Here is a 23453-nt window from a genome sequence, read left to right as displayed (position 1 = left end):
ATTCTATTCTATAATCCTGTAACTAAAATGTCGAAGATAAGATGTTAGTGTAATTAAACTTTTCTTGTATTATTTCATATTCTACTTCATAGTTAGATGGTAAATAAAATAAGTAGTGAAGTTCGGTATTCAGAAAAAAATGCATGACTCAGTACTGTTTCACGTTTTTAATGTTCTATCTAGCTAATTTGAAATCTTGCTTGAGCGAATATGGCACGGGTGTAAAAAAAAGATCGCCTTCAAGCAGTCCGTTAGAATTTGACTCGTAGGAGATCAGGATCGGAAAATCTTTATTATTTACAAGGTTTAAAACATTCGGAATGCTTTTGGCTTTGTTGAATAGCTTCTTAAGATCGATGTTTGTTGTTGTATTTCATTTTGCTAAAAACAATATGACTTTTGAAATTTCATTTTTCATTCATATACTTAAATACTTTTTTAAAATATTAAACGAATTGAACAGATTCCAGAGTTATATTTTTGTTGCAGGATCTTTGGTGTGATATTTGTCAGAAAAGGAACAGCTTTTTCTTCGAAAACAATGGATAGTTGGATTTTTTTAACAAAATAAATTGTTCACAAATTACACCGAGTGTAAAATTCAGTTTTGCGTCCCATTTTTTTTTTTTGAAAAATTAATTAAAGAACAATTACAATGAATATAAAGTACATTACATTATCTGTGTATCGAAGTTTACTGACATTCGGGTAAAGTAAGGTTACACTTTGCTGATCGTTGTGCCTTACCCCGCTTTGCTCTATCCCGTTTTGCTAGGAGAATTTTTTTCCGTCTCGCAGGAAACACAATAATGCTTGGAAACGAAAACCATAGAACAATATATCCAGAAGATATCCAGCTAACCCCGCTTTACTCACCATTCCACCATATTTGATTAAATATAATAATATATAACCCTTTGGGGATCACAAATAATGCACTACTTTTATATTTTTCAAATACAAGCGTTGGATACGAGAACTATTCAAATTTCTAAATTCTCATGTAAAATGGTTATGCAATCACTGTGAAAAATACGATTCAACTCAGTTAGTTAAGATTAGAAAATATATGTTAGAGTTTCTGTATGTATGTATGTATGTATGTATGTATGTATGTATGTATGTATGTATGTATGTATGTATGTATGTATGTATGTATGTATGTATGTCTCTCTTTGGTCTCTAAACTATTACAATTTTCAGGTTTACTTAATTTATGCTCACACAGGCTCAATGTCTAAATTTCGACTGCACAGAAAGAAAAGATGAAACTTACACGACATGTAAACCGATAGTACTATGAAATAGCCATCAGTTGAAACGAAAATCTGATTTAAAACCATGATTGATGTAAAATTACATTAGAAATAATTTAGTTTTTAATTGAACATGACTGTATATTTACAAACCGCTTCGTTTTGTAAAGTAAATTTCCATTTAATTGTCTGCTCCAAATATGTGCATGACAATAAATGTAAAATCACAAAATATTTTTATCTGTGTAACAGCGTACTAGCCGGAATCGAAATATCCTGAAGTAAACCATCAGCAGAAGCCATTTTTTACTATATTTGATCAAGTATCATACTTTGATTTTTTCACACAAGATGTATCAGAACAAATTGGCTCAAATGGCACGTTCCCCTTGATATTTGGAGATTTGTGCCTTCAAAATATGAGAATTGACACATTCATCAGTATAGACCTTTCCAAATACACCTCCCCTTCCCCCACCGCTTCTAAAAGTCTACGTAGACTTTTCATTTTCACAAAACATGTAACATTTTAACCATTTTCAACCAGATTGAAAACAATAGCCAGTATTCTGTACACGTTATTACAATGAAATATTTTGATTGGCCCTTCATCTTTATACCGGGCAGGGCAACCAAAGGTGATATAATTGAATGTTGGTGTACTTAGTACTACTAGAAATACTTAAAAGTGGTCTAGACAAATTTTTTGTTCAACAAGATGAGACTACATGCCATACAACGAGTGTAACAATACACAATTTTTCGTTAGAAGTAAGTTATATCGTTCATTTTGCCGCGGTATCAGCTTCAATAGTCAGTCACTGGGTGGTACCATAAATTCTTAGTTATTACAGATACACAAGTGGCAATGAGATACAATGATTCTCACACGACGAGAAAGAAAATGGGATTGCTTCGAAGAGTAGATTAAATGAACAATTCAACGGGAACGAGATAGTTTGCATGCTCACGTTCAGCCTGGTGTATTTCTCGCAAAGTTGTACTTCCGCATTTTTTCGAATCTATTTTCTTTATAAAAAGCTAAGCTGATGAAAAAATTTTCTTACTGAGTTGACTGAATTTCGCAGTTAATGTTTTTTCAATAAAAGAATTAGAGACTACGTAGACTTTGAACAAAAGCCACCCTCATCCCTCGTAGATAAACGTAGACTTTTATGGAACAGTTTGAAATATATTGAGATGTGTTCTCAAGTATTAAAATAGAAAACTAAAAAAGAAAACTAAGAAGAAAAATTTATGTTTTTTTCTGTAATTCTCGCGATTTTTGTGATAGCAGCCAATAAGCCACCTACAAAAATTCGCTTTGAAGGGGAATTCCGAAAGACTCGGTTTATTAGCAGTTTTCACAAAAAAAAACCTGTCTTAACCAACTAGTGGTGTAATGATGCCTTCCTCATATTACTTATATTTCCAAAAATTTCACTAGAAGATTCTCCAAAGGTTTTTTTTTCTGTCTTGAATAAAATAAGAAACTCAGCCTAACCTAACTAATATAACATTTTCAATTTGTAAAAAGTTATGTCAAGTTAATGAGGATTTTACTTTATTTTGCATCGTCGTACTAAATGATTGAACACACTCCGCCCTTTAGATCTGGAACTGCAAGTGAAATTAAACAGCAACCTATGAGACTATAGGAACTTTCATTTGAACCTAAGTTTGTGAGAATCGATCAAATCATCTCTAAGAAAATCGAGTGAATTTCGTTTTAGAGTTTTTGAACACTATTTCCGGAACTTGGAACAAGTATAGCCGAAGCCGGTTCGTTTAGTAAATAACTAATAAAGCCTACAAATTGTATCAGTTTTAAGCCAAATTCAGAAGAATTTTATGCTTTTTTTGCATCGTCGCTCTAAATGACGGTGTGCCATTTTAAATACACTTTACCCCATGATTAAATTCAATAGCAACCTATGGGACTATGATCTTTTTTATTTTATGAATGACATTATTTGACACATACTCACACATATACACACACAGGCACATACATGTCGAATGATATAGAATACTTAGCCCTCTGGCCCAATTTTCATTAGTCATTTTTTCAAGTGATTGTATAAACTTTCTATATGAGAAAGACAATAAGTGTACTTTTATAAAAAAGCAACCTATTATACTTTTCATGATTTTGCTATAACACTAACAAGTAGGTATCAATTAAATGAAAGATTCACAAATTTACATAATTTACATTTTTTCACCCGAAAAATTTAGATTTAAATGTGGCAACCATGCAAGCTTTAAGGAATTGAATAAATCACGCTGCGAACGGATCAAAGTCGATGTTTTTTTTCTTCTTTAGTACCAGCATGTATCGACGTGTACCGGTTTTGTATCGTCATTTTGAATAACGATTCGAATGTTTCGACACTCATCGCCCTATAATTTCTGAACCGGAAGTCGGATATGGAGAAGATTGCACAGTATATTTAAAAACAATGAGAGCTTTAATTTGAATCATGATTCGTGAAAATCGGCCTAACAGTTGCTGATAAATCGAAGTGAGTTCCGTTTTTGGAGTTTTTCTTCCCTATTATCAAACGTAAAACATTAAACTGTAATCGTCGCCTACAGCACCAACATTAACAATATATACTCTCATCGGCAAAAAAAAATCAACTGCAACTAAATTCCACAATGATTTCAACCCCTCGAAACAGCAATAAAACTCTAAACCAATGCTTGTGATAACAACAAAAGCGACGTTGAATCAATAGACGAAATGCATGTATAGTAATGCATGATAGTAATGCGATAGTTTGTTCTTCAAGAAAAAAATCAAATAATATATCTCAGAGTACATAACGATATTTCAGCTAGAATCTCAAGCCGTGAAAAATGAAAAAAAAAACAATGAAAATTAATAGAAGGTTTCTCCACTTTTTCTTCGTTCACGTTTCATCATATAGGAAAAGTACTCAATCTGTCTAGCTGTGATATGTAACGTTTATTACTCCGCAAGTATTTCTGCATTATTAATATTGATCGTTTGGAACGAGTCTCGGAGATTTTGAAATCCTTTTAGTTTTCCAATTAATAGAAAAAAAATCTTTTTAGCAAAATTAAACAGTCTCAATAACTTAAACCGAACGAGTTATGGAAGTGTACATTAACTTTCATTCATTATTCATATAAGAATAGCTTAGAAGCTATCATAAGAACAGGGTTTTGTTCAAACAACCAGAATTAGTATTGAACCAGTTCATACCGTGATGAAGGTTGGTGTAGACGACCACAAATTGACCATTAGTGATCTTATGCCCCGCACGAGAGGAAATCATTTTCATCGAAATTCTGCTAATTCCTCGTATGTGAGGAAACTGCTGGATAAGGCCCTCTCACCAAAAAAAAACAACCATCCGAAATTCTCAAAGAATTTTATTTTTTCGAAAGTATATCTCACATGGATATAAATATTCAAAAAATAAACAGTGATTTTGACAACAGTTTAAACAAATCCGTAGGGATGTCCCTTGTAGTTTTTGCAATTATATGGACCGTTAGTTATCTAATTGGGTCAGGGTCAATTCGCCGAAAGGGTAATTTCGAATACACCACAGTAGCAATAAAAATCCTACAAATGGTAATATCTTCGCTCCGGCTCCAAAAAGCAATATAATAGAAAATTCTATAAATGTGCAAAACTGTTGTTCTAGCGACGTGAAAATTTGAAACGAATGCACCAATTTTCATCTTAACCTTGCATTGCATTGAACGGAGATAGAAAATTTCACTCTAGCTGATGGATTTAGTATATTGAATTGAAGCTGAGATGAATGGGGAAAACGTTACCCAAAATCAATCAGGACAGTTTGTGTATATAAATAATACCATAAAAGTTCTCTAAAACATTAAACGTCAAATTTTGTTTTTTTTTCCTGCTAGTAATGTACGAGATAGGTGCAAGTCACTTTAAGAACCGAGTCTCCTTAGTCATCGCAATCCAAAACTATAAACTTGTAAATGTGATTAATTGTTTATTTTAAATCAACTACTCCTCAAGACTTACACATCCTCAGACTTCCAAAATCAGAATCTTGGTCAACATGGTGCTACGATCGTTTATCCCAAAGCGGAGGTATGGATGAACAAAATAAAAATGCAATAAAATTAACATAACAACATTATTAATGATTTAAAATTGTATAAAAATGTTTGTTTCTCCTCGTCTCCGCATTATTTGTTGCAGATATCTTACGGTACAATGCAGATTTCCTGATGCGCCCGGTGGACTGGTTGGATAGTGATGTGGATTGGGAAAGAGCAGAACGACAGTCGGACTCGGCTGCATTACTGTTGCCTGAGTCGTAACCGAAGCTCTACACGATGGGAAGAGGTGGGTCGGGAGAAAATGTAAAACAGACGATGAGTCTGATTCTCCGGAATGATGAATGGAAAAGAAAATGTGAGGAATTAATTTGTTCATTGAGTTTTAATGATAAATTCAAGGATGATGTTTAAAATTTATAACCTTCATTTTAAATCACTGTAGTGCTATTAAAATTAGACCGTATGATGAAGTATGCGAAGTGATCCGGAAAATTATCCTCAGACAATTAATATTGCACTAATCAAGATTGGATATATTACTTTCTTACGATGTTTACCGGAAAGCATGTATATTGTTTAGAATGATGTATTGGTAATTTTTCTTTAATCACAACCAACAACAGACCGACTGAGGAACTTGAACTGACGAAATAATGCTACTACACGGACTTTATTTCCAAAATTCCGTCTCTAACGTAAGTTCAAAGTGGTAGTAGGTTAGTGCTATCATGTTTCTTCAGTACCTTGGCGGTTTAAATACTTCAGCTAAATGTTTTTCTTCTGGGAATATCGCTACTGAAAATGTAGAAATTTTAGGATCTTCCATGATGGCTGGTTATGAAAGTTCAGTCTTATTAAATAACTCTTCGTGCTTCGTGCTGCATTTTAACGAACGTACAGAGTTCAACATTCACAAAAACTGTCACCCGCTGTGTGCACTGTCACTTGCCAAAAACAAAGACGGTGATGCTCCCTTTCCATGCTGTGGCTGTCTTTGGAAAACGCTTTTGTCTTTCTACGTTAGTAGAAATCCTTTGTTACCGTGTCACCCTTTCGTCTGCTACTCAACCCCAACACTATTTGAGCGCTGCTATTACATCAATAGATTTTTGCACAAAAAAGAAACCTGAGGAAAACAACCGGAGCACACCAATATCTACATGTCGGCTCTCAAGGATACCAAGGGTCCTTATAAGAAAGAAACGAAGAACGACGCTGTAAAGCGAAAAGCTCTCAGGATAAGAAAGGCATCACCTCCAGGAAGTTACTCAACAAAAATAAAAGAAAAGTTGAAATACACGAGTAAGGTATTACAGTTCTCAACCTTCTGCTCCGATTTAGTATCACTCCACTGTGTTCTATACGGACAAAGATCCATTTCCGACCGAGCTGGCTTATGCGGAAATTTTTTCCCAGCTGTGAGTTTTCCGAAAGCTGAAAAGGGAGCACAAAATGGTGGGAAGAGAGCTGTCTAACAAAAGTGTCGGGTATTGGAAAACGAAAAGGATATGTATCTTTCGCTTGTCCATTGTCATGATGCTTTTCTCGGATGTACAAGGGTACGAATGAAATGCCACCAAACAAATGGGATAAATGAAATTCAAAATACGCCTAAACTTCTAACAACACGACCGAATCAGCTTACACATTAGCATAAATTGATCATTTTTATTGCAAATGTAAAGTCGAAACGAATCGCTCTGAAAATTTTACTAATAGTAATGAAATGAAACAAAGTTTCTAGTTCACACTCAAAATTGCTTAATATTTGCAAGTAAAAAGTTTATGTGTTGTTTTAGAGAGCATCTTTTCCCACATCGAACCCTTTCTTATTTCATTCATTACTGTATGATGTCTGCTTTCCATAATGTGATTTATTCATGCTATTTTACTCTACATACACCCTTGCCTCTGAAACCCACTACTTCAGTATAAACACTTGTACGAGAAATTGAGCTACCAAAGACTTTCCACTCTACCAAAATTCCTCATAATCAGGCTCGTTGCGCCGTATAGAAAACATCGTCGGTTTGTTGTGTTGGTAAAATAAGATTCCATTTCTTGTTGACCAAGTTTTGATTCTTTTCAATGTAAAAGTTTTTACTTTAAGACGGAGCTTTGTTACATCAAATATTTCCTCTCTGCTATTCAGTCATCATACTTTGACCATATCAATCTGCAACGAGTATGTTCTAATCAAATATAATTTCCATGTTAAAATCGAACTGTACTATTCATTTTAGATATAGGTTTTATTTCTCTAATTTTGCCATCATAAATAGATATTGAATAATTTGCTATTGTTCGAAACAATGCAATAAATGTCACCTCAAGCGGTTGAATTGATTGTAAGATTCGATATGATTCAAAATACAATGCCAAAAGAAATGTTTCACTTTTTGTCCGAACTGAATAATTTTATATTAGGTACAAAAAAACAGGTATGAATAATGCAATGATTGTCATGTACGGTCGATTTTCGTCAGGTCTTTTATTTGTGAGTGAACTAATTCAGCCCGGTGGAGATCATCAAAAATGGTCTTGTATCTCCGTTTCAAGTGGTGTAGTGTACCCAAAACGACAAACCTCTTGTTCTTGTTCAGACGCCAGTAACAAAAATCAATTACCTCGAACCACGAGCTTTCTGTCACCGAAGGCGCTCTCAACACTGCATCCTGTTTCTGCGTTCCCCGTACACTCGGCTTCTGTTTACATCCATCCGGTCCAATACCGTTAAAAGGATGAAACTTAAAAGATATGATTTATGGTGCTCCCCGTACTGACTGGTTTGTTGTCTAGTGGAATGAATAAAATAATAGAATATGGCAAAGGCATTTCTGGATATTCAATGGGTCCGTAGGTACACTGTAAAGTGATAGAAAATTTATTTTCCTAATATTTTAGCGTATTGCTGTAGAAAGAATTGAGCTTATCAATCAAAATGAAGCAACAAAACAGAAATTTACTTTGTCTAAAAGGTAATTAGAGTGTATTACTGAAATTACAGTTGCTCAAGGGATCGCCTTATAATCCGTCTCAAAACATTGAAATATCCGTAATTAATAGAAATGTATTTACTGTGTCAATAAACTGAATAGATTTTGTTTTTTAAAAACAAAAACAATGCAAAAATTATCTGTTGAGTTTTTCATGGAACTGTCTTGTACAATGGATTGGCTATCGGCGGGGTTTTCTATTCTTTGCTACTGTTGGTGTTGGTGAATCACACACATCCTAAATCATCGCGTCGTGAAAAGCCGTAACGCCGTCTCGTTCTCCTGCTGTGTACATGCTGTGCTCTTCCTGTCAGCAACGAAAATTTGGTGTTCGGAGACATGGCGGAGGCCAAACAAAAAATAAAACTTTATGTGCGCAGCATCCGTAATTCATTGTTTTCGTTAACAACATCATCAGCATTCTCCACCAGGCTACTTTCAAAGCCATGTGTTGGTGTGGAAAAGAAAGTAAAGTAGTAGTTGAAAGCCCAAAAGGAAACCCATGAACACTGCGATCACAGTTTTCAGATTACTCACTTGCAGTCGTATCTAGAGAAGGAGGAAATGAATAAGGCGCTTGCGGAAAATCATCATTGAAAAGCAAGTAATGACGGAGCTCAGTATCTTGAAACGTTACTATGTAGAGAGCATAGAAAGGCGCTAACAAGATGAACACACGAGAGAGTTTCCCGCCAGTCTCGCCGAATCCAAGAATTTATGGTTTGTTATTGTTGCCTTCTCTATCTCACTTTCAGCCATATTTGCAATCAGACATCCTAAATCATTTTCCTTCGTATGTAACTCTGAGAGTAAATCGTCCTGGTTCGAAATTTTTCTTTCAACGGGATGTAACTGAAGAGCAATGAGTAAAACACCTTTCACTTTTCCCACAATGATTGGGCAAGAGTAGGTGGTAGGAGGTTGAATGTATAGCTCTAGTCATATCTCAAAGCATGATAACATGACTCCTTATTTCGTGTTCGAACAACTGTATTCTATACCGCGCTTACCAGCATTCGGAGATAAATTCTTTCATTTGTGTTAGTCTTTGTTGAAATTCATGGAGTGTCATTCAAGCACTAGGAAAATCAGTATTTATTTTTTTCTTAACAATAGGGTGGTGGATACTGTTAAAAATATTTCGTTCATGGCTCATAGGTTTTACCCCTATAGCTTGGTCCCTTTCACGCATTACACAGGATCGAATGACAGAGAGAATCTGGGAATGCGAAAAACAATGTAAAACAACAAAAGATCCAACAATATTCAGAATATTTGGAGCTAACATTGAATCGAGAGCGCACAGAGACCGTCGGTGATAGTGAAAAACGTACTCGAGAAAATCGGAGATCCTTTTTCTCATCTTCATCACTCTTCGATGACGTTCTTTTCGGAACGGTTGGAAAATCGTTATTCTCTGCTGGTGCCAGTGGCGTTTCGCGCAGAAAAGTTTGAATTCTTTTTTCGAAAATGTAGATCTTTAAACGAGTGTAGTGGAAAACAAAATCGGAATTGATTGCGGGAACTTCGTTGGAAAACATGTTTTAAATTATTTTTAAGTTTGCTTATATTTTCGTTTTGATGCTTTTTAATCGCAATACACAATTAGGTTCGGAAGCTTGAAACAGACCAATTTTTACTTGCTGTTTAATTTATGAGTTGAGCAAAGCATAAGTTAGGCTGCTTTCAGTGCAATATATTTTGATGTTTGATGAAATTGTGTTAAATGAGAAACTTGTAGACTTAGTGACGAGTATCTGGTGGTTGATTGAAACTAAATGGTTTCAATTAGTCAATGAATTAAAATAAAAAACTCAACTTCAATGAATGTAAAATCAAGTACAGAGTTCTAATGTGTGTGCTCAAAAACAGCACTGGCGGATCCTATCTATATAAGAAAAACGGAATGAAGAAGCACCATTCATCGTGCACAACAAAAAGACGAAAGTGTATGAATAAATTTAGAAGAATGTTGCTACCGACTATTAGAACAGTGTGCACTAACAATTGCTCTCAACGCTTGATTGTTAGATATCTCGAGTTCCAAAAACCGTATCCAGCCTTAGCGGAAAACAAGGTAAACGATAAAATATATGCTAAAATATCAGTTCAGTAATGACCAGAAAAATGAACCGGAAGGTGTGATAATTAAGGTCGCCGAATGGAATAATGTTGATTGTTGAATGGTACTATTAAACACAAATTGAGAACAACAAACCGCAGGAAAACAAAACAAAGCCCCAAATGTTAGGAACATTGTAATACAGCTCTGCCCAATGAGGAAGAGGGAGAATAGTAACACTCTTTCAAATTAATTGTTAAATTATGCAGCTGCGGCTCAGGCGTCGATATATGAAATAAAACTCGTCAAATTTTATCTTCTTCAAAGCTATGTCAATTGCCAGGATAGGAAGTTTTATTGGGAAGTAAATGTAGTAGAAATTTCTCTGTTCTTGCTCATTAGCGAAAGGTGTCTAGCACAGGCGGGAACAGACATTGTTTGCCTCACGCCAATATCGAATACATGAGGCCATGACCTCCCATCAGTGTCTCAGAATAAGTTATGAACATTATCCATTCAACAGCATTAAGTTTATTTTAGTAATACTCTGATTGTAGTCAACTGATCTATCGACATAGGCTAATTTGCGACATGACAATCATTAAACCCAGTGAAAATGTCAAAACACACCAGTCTATTTATGTGATGTTGTTCGAGCATGTCAAATATACAGAACAATTTCCTTTGTACCATTCTGGACGTTGATACACAGAACGATTTGGTGGTGCACTAATGTAATCCAATCAAAATGAATTCGTTGCACAATAACAGTGTAGTAAGAGGACTCGCTGTGCTATTCATCAAAAACCAATTTGTGGAAATTGTTCTTCAATTCGTCCAGTTTTTCATAAAATCTGGAAATATTACAGTGACCAACCAACTTTTTAGGTGATTTGTGTTCGAGAATGGTTTATAAATTATTATGGTCTAAATTGTCTAGCAGTCGACTGCAATAAACGATGCAAAACCATTCTGTTAATATTACACAAATTGGTAAAATTAGGTTGGTAAATTGTGTCTTCTCTGGGTAAAGCTTTTTTAGGGAAGATTTAAAATGTTTTTTATTGCTCATAATCAAATCATACCTTGGAACCTTTGTTTTTTTTTCTCGTTCAACCATCCAGAGATAGATACAAAGTTTTTTGTTCACTCAATGTAAAGACTGTCCCAGAAAGTATGGACGCAACCAAAAACCGCTGCCATTTCGGAATGGTTCATAATCTGTCAATTTTTATGACTGCGTTCTGTTGTTTACACTCTTCTCTAACCACTTGTGCAGTTGTTTATTCGTTTTCATTAGTTTGTTTCGAAATGCGTGGACTTTCAGCAGAACAACGTCGAAAAATTTTGTACAAATGGTGCATTAGCGAACACGGACTGTCACTGAGAAAGATAGCAAAAATGGAAGGAGTAAGTGAAAAAGCCGTGCGAAATGCAATCAGGAAGTTCGGTGAGGATAACACCTTTGAGGATAAACCGAATACGGGTCAAAAAAAAGTCCTGCTAACCCTCAGTTGGATAAACTGAAGGCGTTCGAGGTTTCAGTTCGGGATGTGGCCAAAAAAGTGAGCACTTCGAAGTCAAATGTTCTTCGTGATAAAGAACGTTTGAATCTTCGAACCTATAAGAAGCAGAAACAACCAAAACGTAGTCCGAAACAAGAAGCATCGATCAGGCCGAGGTTTCGAAAGCTGTACAATACGATTCTTGCTGGAAATTTGAACTGCATAATCATGGACGACGAAACCTACGTGAAACTCGATTACAAATCGTTGCCGGGACCACAATATTATACGGTGCGAGAAGGGCAAGTGTTAAACCGAGACATCGATTGAAGTCGAAAAATTTGGTAAGAAAGCTATGGTTTGGTAAGCAATTTGTAGCTGCGGTAAGATTTCGAAACCCTTCATCACCACTGCTTCAATGAACAGAGAAATATACATCAAGGAATGTTTACAAAAACGACTTCTACCCATGATTCGAAGCCACAAGAATCCTTTTGTCTTCTGTGTGTGTGTGTGTGTGACAAATAATGTCACTCAATTTTCTCAGAGATGGCTGAACCGTTTTTCACAAACTTAGATTCAAATGAAATGTCTTCAAGTCCCATACAAAGTTCCTGAGTTTCATATGGATACAACTTCCGGTTCTGGAATTACAGGGTAATATGCACCAAAAAAAGAAACAAAATAGTTACACAGGTTTCTCAAAGATGGCAGAGCCGATTTTCACAAACTTAGATTTAAATGAAAGGTCTTATAGCCTTATACAATTTTTCTGAGTTTTATTTGGATCCCACTTCCGGTTCCGGAATTACAAGGAAATATCTGAAAATTTATGAAAAAATATGCAATCAATTTTCTCGGAAATTTCTTAATCAATTTTCACAAACTAAGAAGGAAATAGAAGGTCTTGATATTCTTTAAAAAGTCCCCGAAATCCAGATCCAACTTCCGGTTCCGGTATTACAGTGCGATTGGTGAAACTTTTCAATTTCATGAGAATTTTTTCACAGACGATTGCGAAACGAGGTGCACATTTTTTAAAACCTTACTGTTTAATTGATCTAGTTGACGGATCTTATTAGTTAGTGATTATATAAAACTACTTTGGGACTACTAGTCCCCGGTTTCCGCTTCCGAAAGTACCGGTAATAGTGAAGAAAATCTCCAAAAACGGAAAAAGTTTTCAGCCAAATTTGAAGTAATTCTACATTTTTTCTGAATTTACGCTCTACATGACTCTATACATTTTGAACACATTCCACCCTGTTGTACCGGAATCAGTAGTTTATGAGACCATAAAACCTTTCATTCGAGTCTAAATTTGTGAAAATCGATACAGCTGCCAGTCTCTGAGAAAAATAAAGAGAGTTCCGTTTTTAATTTGTTGACCACTTTTTCCGGGATGTCCAGAGCCGGGATCTGGAGTTTTAAATAGTGGAAATCGTTTCGTTTGACCAGCAGCTAGCAAAACTTACAAATTGAAACTATTTTGAGTCAAATTTAAAAGATTTTCTTCTTAATTATGTATCATCGCTCTAAATGACGAGCTGCAATTTCTTACACACTTATCCCTGTATATCCAGAACCAGAAGTCCTTATGGGAACATAATACCTTTCATGTGAATCTAAGTTCGTAAAAATCAATCCAATCATTTCTGAAAAATTATAGTGGTTTCCGGTGGTTTTGATCATCAACTAACAATACCTGTTCAAGTACGGCTAGTTGAAAGTATTTTGCTATAATCTCAGCGACAGTCCGCGCTAAATGTATTAAATTATGCTAATAAAAATGAAATTTTTATGTTTATCAGTCTGTAATTCCGGAACCGGAAGTCGTATCCGGATAAAATTTGATAGGGTTCTGTGGGATTGAGAGACCTTTCACTTGAAAATAGGTTGAGCGATCTTTGAGAGAATCAATTTCGCACACACACACACACACACACACACACACACACACACACACACACACACACACACACACACACACACACACACACACACACACACATACACACACACACACACACACACACACACACACACACACACACACACACACACACACACACACACACACACACACACACACACACACACACACACGGTCGGTTTTCACAGTGATTGCATAGTACGGTTTCCTTTTATCTAATCTTCCAACTGTGCTAATGAATTGAACAGAGAGAGATCTCATATTTGTTCGTGGACTCAAAGACTTTCACAAAAATGTATCAGAATCCCACACAGATGAAATTCATAGCCAATCTTCAGACTAACTTTTGTCGGTATTTTAGGATTAATTGAATTAAAATAAAATTCTGTTATTGCAACAGCGAACTTTTGCACCATTCCATTAGTTTATACACTTGAAAAACTAAGATATGACCACATAATACATTCGAATATTTTGCCCGATCAAATTGCAACGTAACCGACAAAGCACGTTTTAGGCCGATTTGAATAACGTTAGACTCGTATAGAAGCTACCGTATGATATCGGATCGGTTTTTGCTTTAATTGGTGGTTCACTGCATAGGGTACTGGTCTTTTACAAGCCAGTTGTCGTATGTTCGAGCACTAAGAATCGGAGGTTTGTTGAATCAGAAAGACTGTTCCAATGCCGATATTTTGTCTGCTATTGAACGGAATAATCTCCATAGTTATGTGATGTGAGATTATGACTTAACATTGAGAGACAAAGTAAGCTTGATTTCATACTTTGAAATATAGTTTGGGGATATATCATAATCCATCTAAACTTGCGTGTAGACAAACGACAAAACTCTGATCTCTGATGGTATGAGAAATTATTTAGTTGTATCTTATAATTTATATCGTGTACAACTGCTGTCGCTAAATTGTTTTTGATCTCCGACAATCGCATGCCTTTGCTCGGTTTTCTTTTATTTGCGATATCCCGGAGAGAACGGAGCTTGGCTTATGCTTCTTTACTCGAATTTTATGTTTGTTCTGTTCGCGTATCATTCTTCATGCGACATTCGGTAAGATATGGAGTGCAGCCATTGGTAGGAAACTGGTTGATTCAACTTGAAGTATGTCCCAATGACAGACATGCCGACAAGCTGAAAGACGCAGACCGACAATACACTTGACTGGCATCTGTTCATTTGTTTTAATTTTAATTGAAACTTTTATAACTTTACCAACGGCATCACATATGAAGCTCTATCACCCGAGAAGGGGAACTTTTTCAAACTAGTACAGGCTTTACTCCGACTGCAACCCGTTCAGTTTGATATTGAAATAATTCTGCAATGCTCGTTTTGCTTTCCCCGACATATGTTTGACATCCAATGGATGCCTGCGAAGCATCCTTTTTTAGTTACTACCGAGAAAAACACTTTATTTAATCGAAACATTTTTGTTTGTCGCACTTTCGATAGCTTCTGCTCTGATGCGACAAAGCAGAATAGGAAAATCGAGTAACGAAAATCTTTCCATTTAATTCATTAAAACTTAAGCTTTTCGATCAAATTAGGACACCACAGTAGTTGAAAAAAAAACGAAAAGAAATAAAAGAGATTAGATCGTAACACCCAGAAAGCAGAATTAATTAAATTCAGTTTTGGACTGCTTTACTCACAGCGCTAACGTTCTTCTTGTGCTATAAAAGAGAACGATAAAAGTAGCAAAACATTCTTCAGATCTTGGAGACATCCCAACTCGTCGCTGTTTGCTATTAACGTTCGTCAGACACCGTACCGTTCTGATTCCCTTGCAAATTGTTCTACAATCAGAGATACGTGGGCGAAAATTCGTCCCTATTTGGCAGCACATTTTAAAAGTGTCAATCTATCTGAATCGCACATTTTTATAAAATTAACAACTAATATCTAATTACCAAATTCTTTACTTTTCTGCTAATTCTATTCATTGTTCAGTTGCAAAAGAAAGTGACTAAAATAATTTTAACGTTCTGAAGTGTAGAACTTTTGAGCTCTGAAATGTTAGTAATGCGATATCGTCTAAATCTAAGAAATCGGAGTAATAAATTTTACAACTTGCTAATTTGATTGATATTGCTCCTCAATTCAACTTGCAATCAGTGCAAGTGTTTATTTGATTTAAAATGTTGCGCAAATAAATATTCATGAGGCAGCGGCAAAAGGAGTCGAGAGAAAAGTTGTAAATACATATAAGCATGACCGTTTCGATTCAGCACTGTAAGCAAATCGAATCGAACGAACGACGGAATCGGAAGATTTACATTTCGTTTCTGCTGGATATTTGTATTTATTTCCATATGATCGAGGTATCGAGTAAAAGCATCATAAGGAAATGAAGGTGTTCCGGAAAAATATTGATAGAAATAAACACACACACATTGCTGAAGAAGAGAGCAAAACGTCGAGTCGTGGTGATGTCCGTGCAGCAGTGGGTCTTCGGCGACAAAAGGAGGTAAAATATTGATAAATTACATTCAAGTCACGTTTTTCACAGATGCTATCGAAACCCTGGAGGAATCGATGCACAAATCGTACTCGCACAAGAAATAAAAGCAATATCATTGACATACAATTTAAATAAAAACACCAGTCGATTTTTCTCACATATTCATTTAGTTGGCTTTCGTCGCCGTAGTATCAACAATTTAAATTAAATTAAAAACAGAGCCCCGTTTGTGCCTTCAAAAAAAAAAGAATCTTCTCTCTAGACATTTGTAGTTCCGTCGGTTTCAAAAACGATTTCACCCTATTTTACAATCTGTATCCACCCAGCTTTAACTTTTCACTCTCTATAGTTTTTGCGGATCAGTTGATGCACATACACTCTTTCAAATGGGATTGAAGTGTTGCAAGCATAAATCACATTAGGATGTCTTAACTTTCACAGAGGTACAACCCACATTTAGTTCACCAACTTGCTCGGAGGAGCGTCGAGGATCAAATAAATACTTTTGCGACCTTTGGAAGCAATGCGAGTCGAAGGTGTGCATTGCATTTTCTTCTTTTCTTGACAAAAGCGTCAAGTTACAGGCAACGTCGAAAAAAAAACTTTTACTCTTTCCTTTGCTTTGCCTGCAGAAAGTTGAACTAAAAACAACTTGATTAAGATAAATGTTTGCTAAAAGAGTCAGTCACCATTGCAGAATAAGAAAATCTTATGCTGGGCAGCGCATGAAGTATTTTGTGTTACATTAGTTCAAGAGGTTGAAATATTTTTATAGTCCACCGTTTGTCGAAAGGGAACCGCAAACCATTTTGATACTTCTTTGAAACTAATCCAAAAACATTTCATTGTAGATTTTGGGCAATGTGTGTTTTAACAAATTTGATGAGAAAGATGCATAGATATCAAAAATGCCTCTTACTGTTTATTGTGCATTAAATTGTTCCTTTAGGGGTAGACAATGAATTTAATAAAATTCCTACAAGTAAAAATCAAATTTTATTTTGTTATCATTAGAATATATTTTTACAAATTTTAATTTTTAAAGTCGTTATACAAATCATTTATCCTATCGCAAAAAAGTGATTTAGGTTCAAATCTTATGCAGCAATCACAACGATAATTTGAGTCTTGTAAGTTGATGACAAAACATTTTTTTTAATTTTAAATATAGAGTAAAAGAAAACTAGTTTGACAAAGTTCTCTGTAATATACTTGAGAATATAAGTAACGTGAGAAGTAACATTTTTTTTAATTTTAAATATGGAGTGAAAGAAAACTAGTTTGACAAAGTTCTCTGTAATTAACTTGAGAATATAAGTAACGTGAGAAAGGCATCAACAAGATGGATTGAAGCAGATTGTCTATTTATACTGAAAAAAGTAGTCGAAAAATATAATAATAATAATGTTGTTAATTTTGTATAGTTTGAACAAGAACAAAAGTGAGTTCATCATTCTTATTATTATTGTTATATTGATTGTTGTCAACTCATTAGTAGAGTCGCCGTATAATTTTGCCTATTACTCGTCTTTTAAAGTACTTTGTTGTAAAAACAAAGATATTTTTATCATAAATATTTCCCTAAAACTATTAATTACGCAACAAATTTGTGGAAATATGTCTAGGGTTTATGACACCCGAAATGGAAAAAGTTAAAAAATAGATTGTAGATGTTTGTTTATTTCTTCGCATGAGTGGAACTGAAAGTATTACAATGCGACAGGGCAGTGCTCTTGTACGGTGCGGATCAGGGTCATTTCGCCGAAAGCCATTTCGCCGAAAGCCGTTTCGCCGAAAGGGTTATTTCGTCGAATGACATTTCGCCGAATGGGTCACTTCGCCGAAAGCCATTTCGCCGAAAGGGTCATTTCGCCGAATCCTGAAATCTTCTTGAAATCCTAATTAGAATTGATTTAAATTAAAGACAAACGAAAGATGATAGTGTTAACGCCCGTTTTGTTAACTTACTATTGTACTTCTTGAATAATGATTGATTGTTGTAATCTTGAATAAAGATTGATTCATGAACCTCAGAAAGTAGTTCCCAAGAAAACTTGTAGACTATTAGCTAGTAAGCATCAAAGTAATTGCATAGGTGTATCTACCAGGCAAATGTAGGTGGTATTTTCCGTTTATTAAGTGAAAATGAAAAAATGCTAATGCGGCTACGCCACATCGTTTTAGTTCATGTGTTGTCCGACCTCGCTACCGCTCGTTCGGACCTAGCTAAAGCAAAGAAACCTAGCTTTGAGTAGACCGGGCAAACAAGGCGGTTACAGGTTTGTATGCAAGAGGCCGCCGCTTCCGACGGCGGGTCGGCGGCCGACTCAGCTGGCTTCGGTTATGTGGCTGCGCCACATCAGTTATACAGGCGACATAACATGCAGGAGGTATGACCCTTACGGCAAAATAACCCTTTCGGCCAAATGACCCTTTCGGCGAAATGACCCTTTCGGCGAAATGACCTATTCGGCGAAACGACTTTCGGCAAAATGGCATTCGGCGAAACTACTTTCGGCGAAACGACTTTCGGCGAAATGGCTTTCGGCGATATGACCCGCTCCCGTACGGTGCACTGTCCAGGAGAGACATTTTCCGAGAAGTGTTTAATCCTATCTAGTAGTAGTTTATGTTATAAATGTTTTTGTGGATAGTTGTCTTTTTTTTATTAAATGCATTTTATCTCAAGAATATTGTATCAAAATTTTAAGTCGACTACGAAGTTACGAATGTTTTCATACCTGTCGGATTTAAATACCTACCTGTCCGGTATTGTCACCTGCAGATGTTTCTCTCTCTGTGTAATAACTTATCTCACTCACCAGTTCTTTCTGTAAAAATTTCAACGTAAGTATATAAATCCTTATATACTCACTGCGTATTTGGTACGAGTATAGAGTATAAATTCGCTTATGAACGTTTAGTACTAAACATTTTAAAGTGTCACGTTTTCAACCCATTCACGATTTTAACTCGTAGTTTGATAACTATTGCACCGATTTGAACACTTTTTCTGTACATAATTTGTAAGATAACGTAGGAAAGTTTATTTTAATTTGTTAATAAGTTTTATTTTGCCTTTCTCATGTAGAAAGGCTAAGCAATCACTGTGAAAACCGACGTTTAAAAGGAGGCCCGAATATGTCATATATCATTCGGCTCAGTTTGTGGAGATCTCAAAATGCCTGTGTGTGAATATATGTAAGTGTGTGTGTATGTGACAAATAATGTCACTCGATTTTCTCAGAGATGGCTGAACAGATATTGAATTTTATGCCGATCCGATTTCTGGTTCCGGAATTACAGGATGATATGCACAAAAAAACTAACTTTTCTCAGAGATAGCGCAACCGATTTTCACAAACTTAAATTCAAACGAAAGGTCTTATGGTATCATAGCTCGCTATTGAATTGTATCTTTATCCTACTTTCGATTCCAGAATTACAAGCCAATATGTGCAAATCTATAAGAAAATGACCACTCAATTTTCTAGAAAATTTCTTCACAAATTTTGACAAACTAAGATGCAAATAAAAGGTTTTGAAATTATTCAAAAAGCCACCGAAAAGTTAATCCAGATCCGACTTTTGGTTCCGGTATTAAGTGAACAATCTTCGATTTCATGAGTATTTTTTCAAAAGTGTGCAAATTTTTATAGAACTAGCTGGTAAATTCATCTAGTTGGCAGATCTTGTTAGTTAGTGGATGTATGAACCTACTTTGGGACTACTACTCACTTCGATTTCTCAGCAACGGTTGAACCGATTTCCACAAATCATGAGTGTCTTAAAAGATAATGTGCTATTTCATCCGAAATTATAAAGGGATGAGTATTAAAACTTTCCAACTGTCATACAAAATGAAGCAAAACCGGTACGCATCGGTACATGCTGGCACAGAAGATGAAAACACCACCGCCTAGCACACAGCGTTTCCATCCAGCATCAGGAAGAATATCAAACACGCGCACTTCTTTTGCAGAGTCCTCCTCGATCACGGTTGTACTTGATGTATTCATGTTCAACATAGTGTTGTTGTTGTCAGCTGCGAATTGAATTTTCACGCTCTTGTAAGCGAATTGAATGTGTATTGCATTATTATTTTGTTGAGTTAAATCTTAATCACCTTCTTTAGGTTGATGTGCATTTCGATGAAACATGTTTTATATTTATAGTAACGAAGGGCAAATACGACAGCGTTCGAAGTCAATAACGAATGACCTTGCTGCGGAATCAATGTTTTTGTGCGCTAGTTATTGAGCTTTATTTTTGTAATTTCAAATTTTGACCTTTTTAAATCTGTCTTTTGCTTAGTAGTAATACATAGTTATTCGTAATTATTAATTTTATATATAATATTATGAGCATTTTAAGCCTCGCCAATTGCAAGTTTTTTTTAATGCTTCTATTAATTCGAGATTACAGAAATTTAGACCGTTAGCCCTCATTCCACTTCGTAGGCAAGCATGGGTTTTAAAAGGGTACATTCCGCATCAGTTAGAAGGAGGAGTAAAATGGGTTAAATTTATTACCGAATATTTGTTGAGATCAGCAATGACATAATGTTTAATATAATTAAATTATACTTGTGTCAATTATAAGATAAATTAAAAATTTATTTTGACATCTATTATTTTGTAAAAAGTTATTGAAATTTTCAAAGAAAATCTAAAGCCAGTGATGAAAAATGTCTACTGCATGATCGTTTCAAGAGCCGTACAAAAAGTTTGCACCGAAGCGAATATCTGTGCTAAAAATTCCCACAAACGCTCAATTTCCACTTTCGATGAGTTGGGGATATGACTGGATCAGAGTATTACCCAGGAGGCCTGAGAGACAAACCTCGACGGAACTGACTGGTCTAACAGTATACGGAACGATGAAACTTTCCATCCTTCGCTTCTCCTTCGATATGTATTTTTTATATGTGCCGCACACCCTCGACTCCTTTTCGTCCTCCTTATTCGAGCGTCTTCCGACTTGTTCCTAAGAAATTTTTTGACATGAACATAATTTATGACTCCCCTACAGACATTAGAACGAAGAAGTGGAACGATGCCACTCTTCTCCACTTGTCTGTTCTTCTGGTTTGGTTTGGTAGTATTGGTACATGTCTAGTAAAGCTTTTGAGGATCACGAAAAGCTTTAAATGAAAATGCCAAGACAGAAAATGTCACTTTGATATGATTTGGCACACCCAACCAAACATATGAGGTATTTCTAAATAAGAAAAACATTTCGGGCAAAGTTAGGAAGAATTTATTTTTCGGAATTATGACTACTTGAAAATTAATTGGTAAACTAACATACCGAATAAAGCCTAGCATTGAAAAACAATCCCGAACGTTTAAAAATTTCATCACACGTATTGCATGGGCCTTCATTGAAAACAGTTGGTAAGAAAATGAAATCAGAAAATATGAAGTGAAAAGTATATTCAATAACAATATTTCTCGGAAATACGTCAGACATTCAACAGAGGTGAAAGCAGCAAGACACCCTCAGTTGTTCCTGCAGCCAAAGTAGTGAGACCAATGGCTCATACCATGCGGGACTTCTACTGGTGGTGGCACCACAAAGTATGATGCAGTAAGGCCAGCGAGAAGTGATTCTAGAACCCAGCGGATACGAAAAATGCCCTGGCAGCAGGAAATCTCACTACCAGAACGAAACTGCGGCAAACCTCTTGTAAGCGTGAACACCAGCACAGTGGGTCATTTCACATGGTATAAGACGAGTTTCATTAGGAATATTTAAAAGATTTGATTCTCGCTAATGATTGTTAGCGAATGAATATACAACAGTTATTTATCGATTTAGACTCAGGCTGAATAATTTTGACCACTAAACAATTATGTTTGTATCACCGTTGGAAGAAAAGCCGGATGTGTGTTATTCGGGACGATAACACAAAAAATCGACTCAGAAAAAGTTTTCATAATAATAGCGAAGGGTCTCTTATTTCTATGTTATATTTTTTCCTGTTGGTGTTCCTCACGGTTTCACCAGTCGTCGTTTTTTCCTGCTGTTTTGCGATTTTTCGTTTCGACTCGTACAAGAAACAAAAAAAAATCGACAGACCATGACTACGTCTAACGAAATAACGAAAACAGCACACTATAAAACACATCGTACGTCGTTCGCGCGTTCACCAAAACACAGCATGATTTGAAAGGTTTTTGGAGTTTTTCGATGCCAGATCCCCTTTCAGCCTTCCACTAGCAGGGAATCATCGTTTACATGCAACAACGATGGGTTGATTTCAGACACTGCACTCACGGAACGCACAATCGTTCCGCAAGAACTTCAGGTCGCTAGTATCGAACCAGCGGCAGTGTGAATACCGTTCTTAAGGGTTAAGTTGAGCTGTGGAAGCGCGAATATCATTTGTATATCTAAAAAGACAACAAAAATTTGAGTTAATAACAAAATTGAACTTATTTGGTTAATACCAGCATCTCCTGACCGGTGAAGATATGAAACATAGCTGTTTATGACTTCAAACTAATTACTAAAACATAAATGCTGTCTCTTGAACATTTTAAAAATTTATATAAACTCGTTTTTGATCTTATTTCGATTTTTTAACCGTTCTGTCACTCACCACATGAGTCCGAAAAATGATTCTGATTTTATCTGCGGGACCTCATCAAGACTTGAGGTCAGATAAGCTACGTGAAAGACAATAGTCTTACTCATCACGTTATGCCCTCCCCCATACTATCTCGTGCTTCATTACAGGGCATGTGGTGTATCTTTGTGGATATTAATAAAATTCTATGCACACTCAGCATGATAAATGCGAAACTCTACAAATTCCGAGGAGGAAACCAGTATGCGTCGAGACTAATGAGAGTGTATACGATTTCACTTCACAAACTATCCCTGTGTATCTGAGTTCGCAATGCTTTTACACATAATAAATAAACCATTTTCAGCGGAAGGATATAGGAATTCATGAATCATCTCCTAGAACGGATAAACTATGACAGTTTCAGTTTGAGATTCTGTCCGCTGGCGAAACGAGAGGTGCATTAAGAGATTACATTTCATACCATTCGGGACCGTGTTTCCTGTCCGTGGGCAGGCGAGGATAGACGTAATCGTAGTTTAGTGATTATAAGTAGGTCCGGAATCGCAAGGCGCC

At 35.8% G+C, this 23453-nt stretch overlaps 1 protein-coding gene across 4 annotated transcripts in view; it reads left to right on the top strand.

Annotated features, from left to right (window-relative positions):
* LOC131428814 (homeotic protein antennapedia) overlaps positions 1–23453 on the top strand; it is a 128856-nt gene that overhangs the window by 38017 nt on the left and 67386 nt on the right. The window contains exon 1 of one of the 4 annotated variants that reach the window (XM_058592868.1): positions 9716–10403. The exons of the other annotated variants lie outside the window; for them this stretch is intronic. The gene's annotated coding sequence lies outside the window, so the exon portion shown is untranslated. Of the gene's footprint in view, positions 1–9715; positions 10404–23453 lie in introns of those variants that run through there. 4 annotated transcript variants of the gene reach the window in all.

Source organism: Malaya genurostris, chromosome 1 (genome assembly GCF_030247185.1).
Source record: "Malaya genurostris strain Urasoe2022 chromosome 1, Malgen_1.1, whole genome shotgun sequence".
NCBI lineage: Eukaryota > Metazoa > Arthropoda > Insecta > Diptera > Culicidae > Malaya > Malaya genurostris.
Note: the sequence above shows the minus strand (reverse complement) of the source record. Positions and strands in the feature narration are given on the sequence as shown.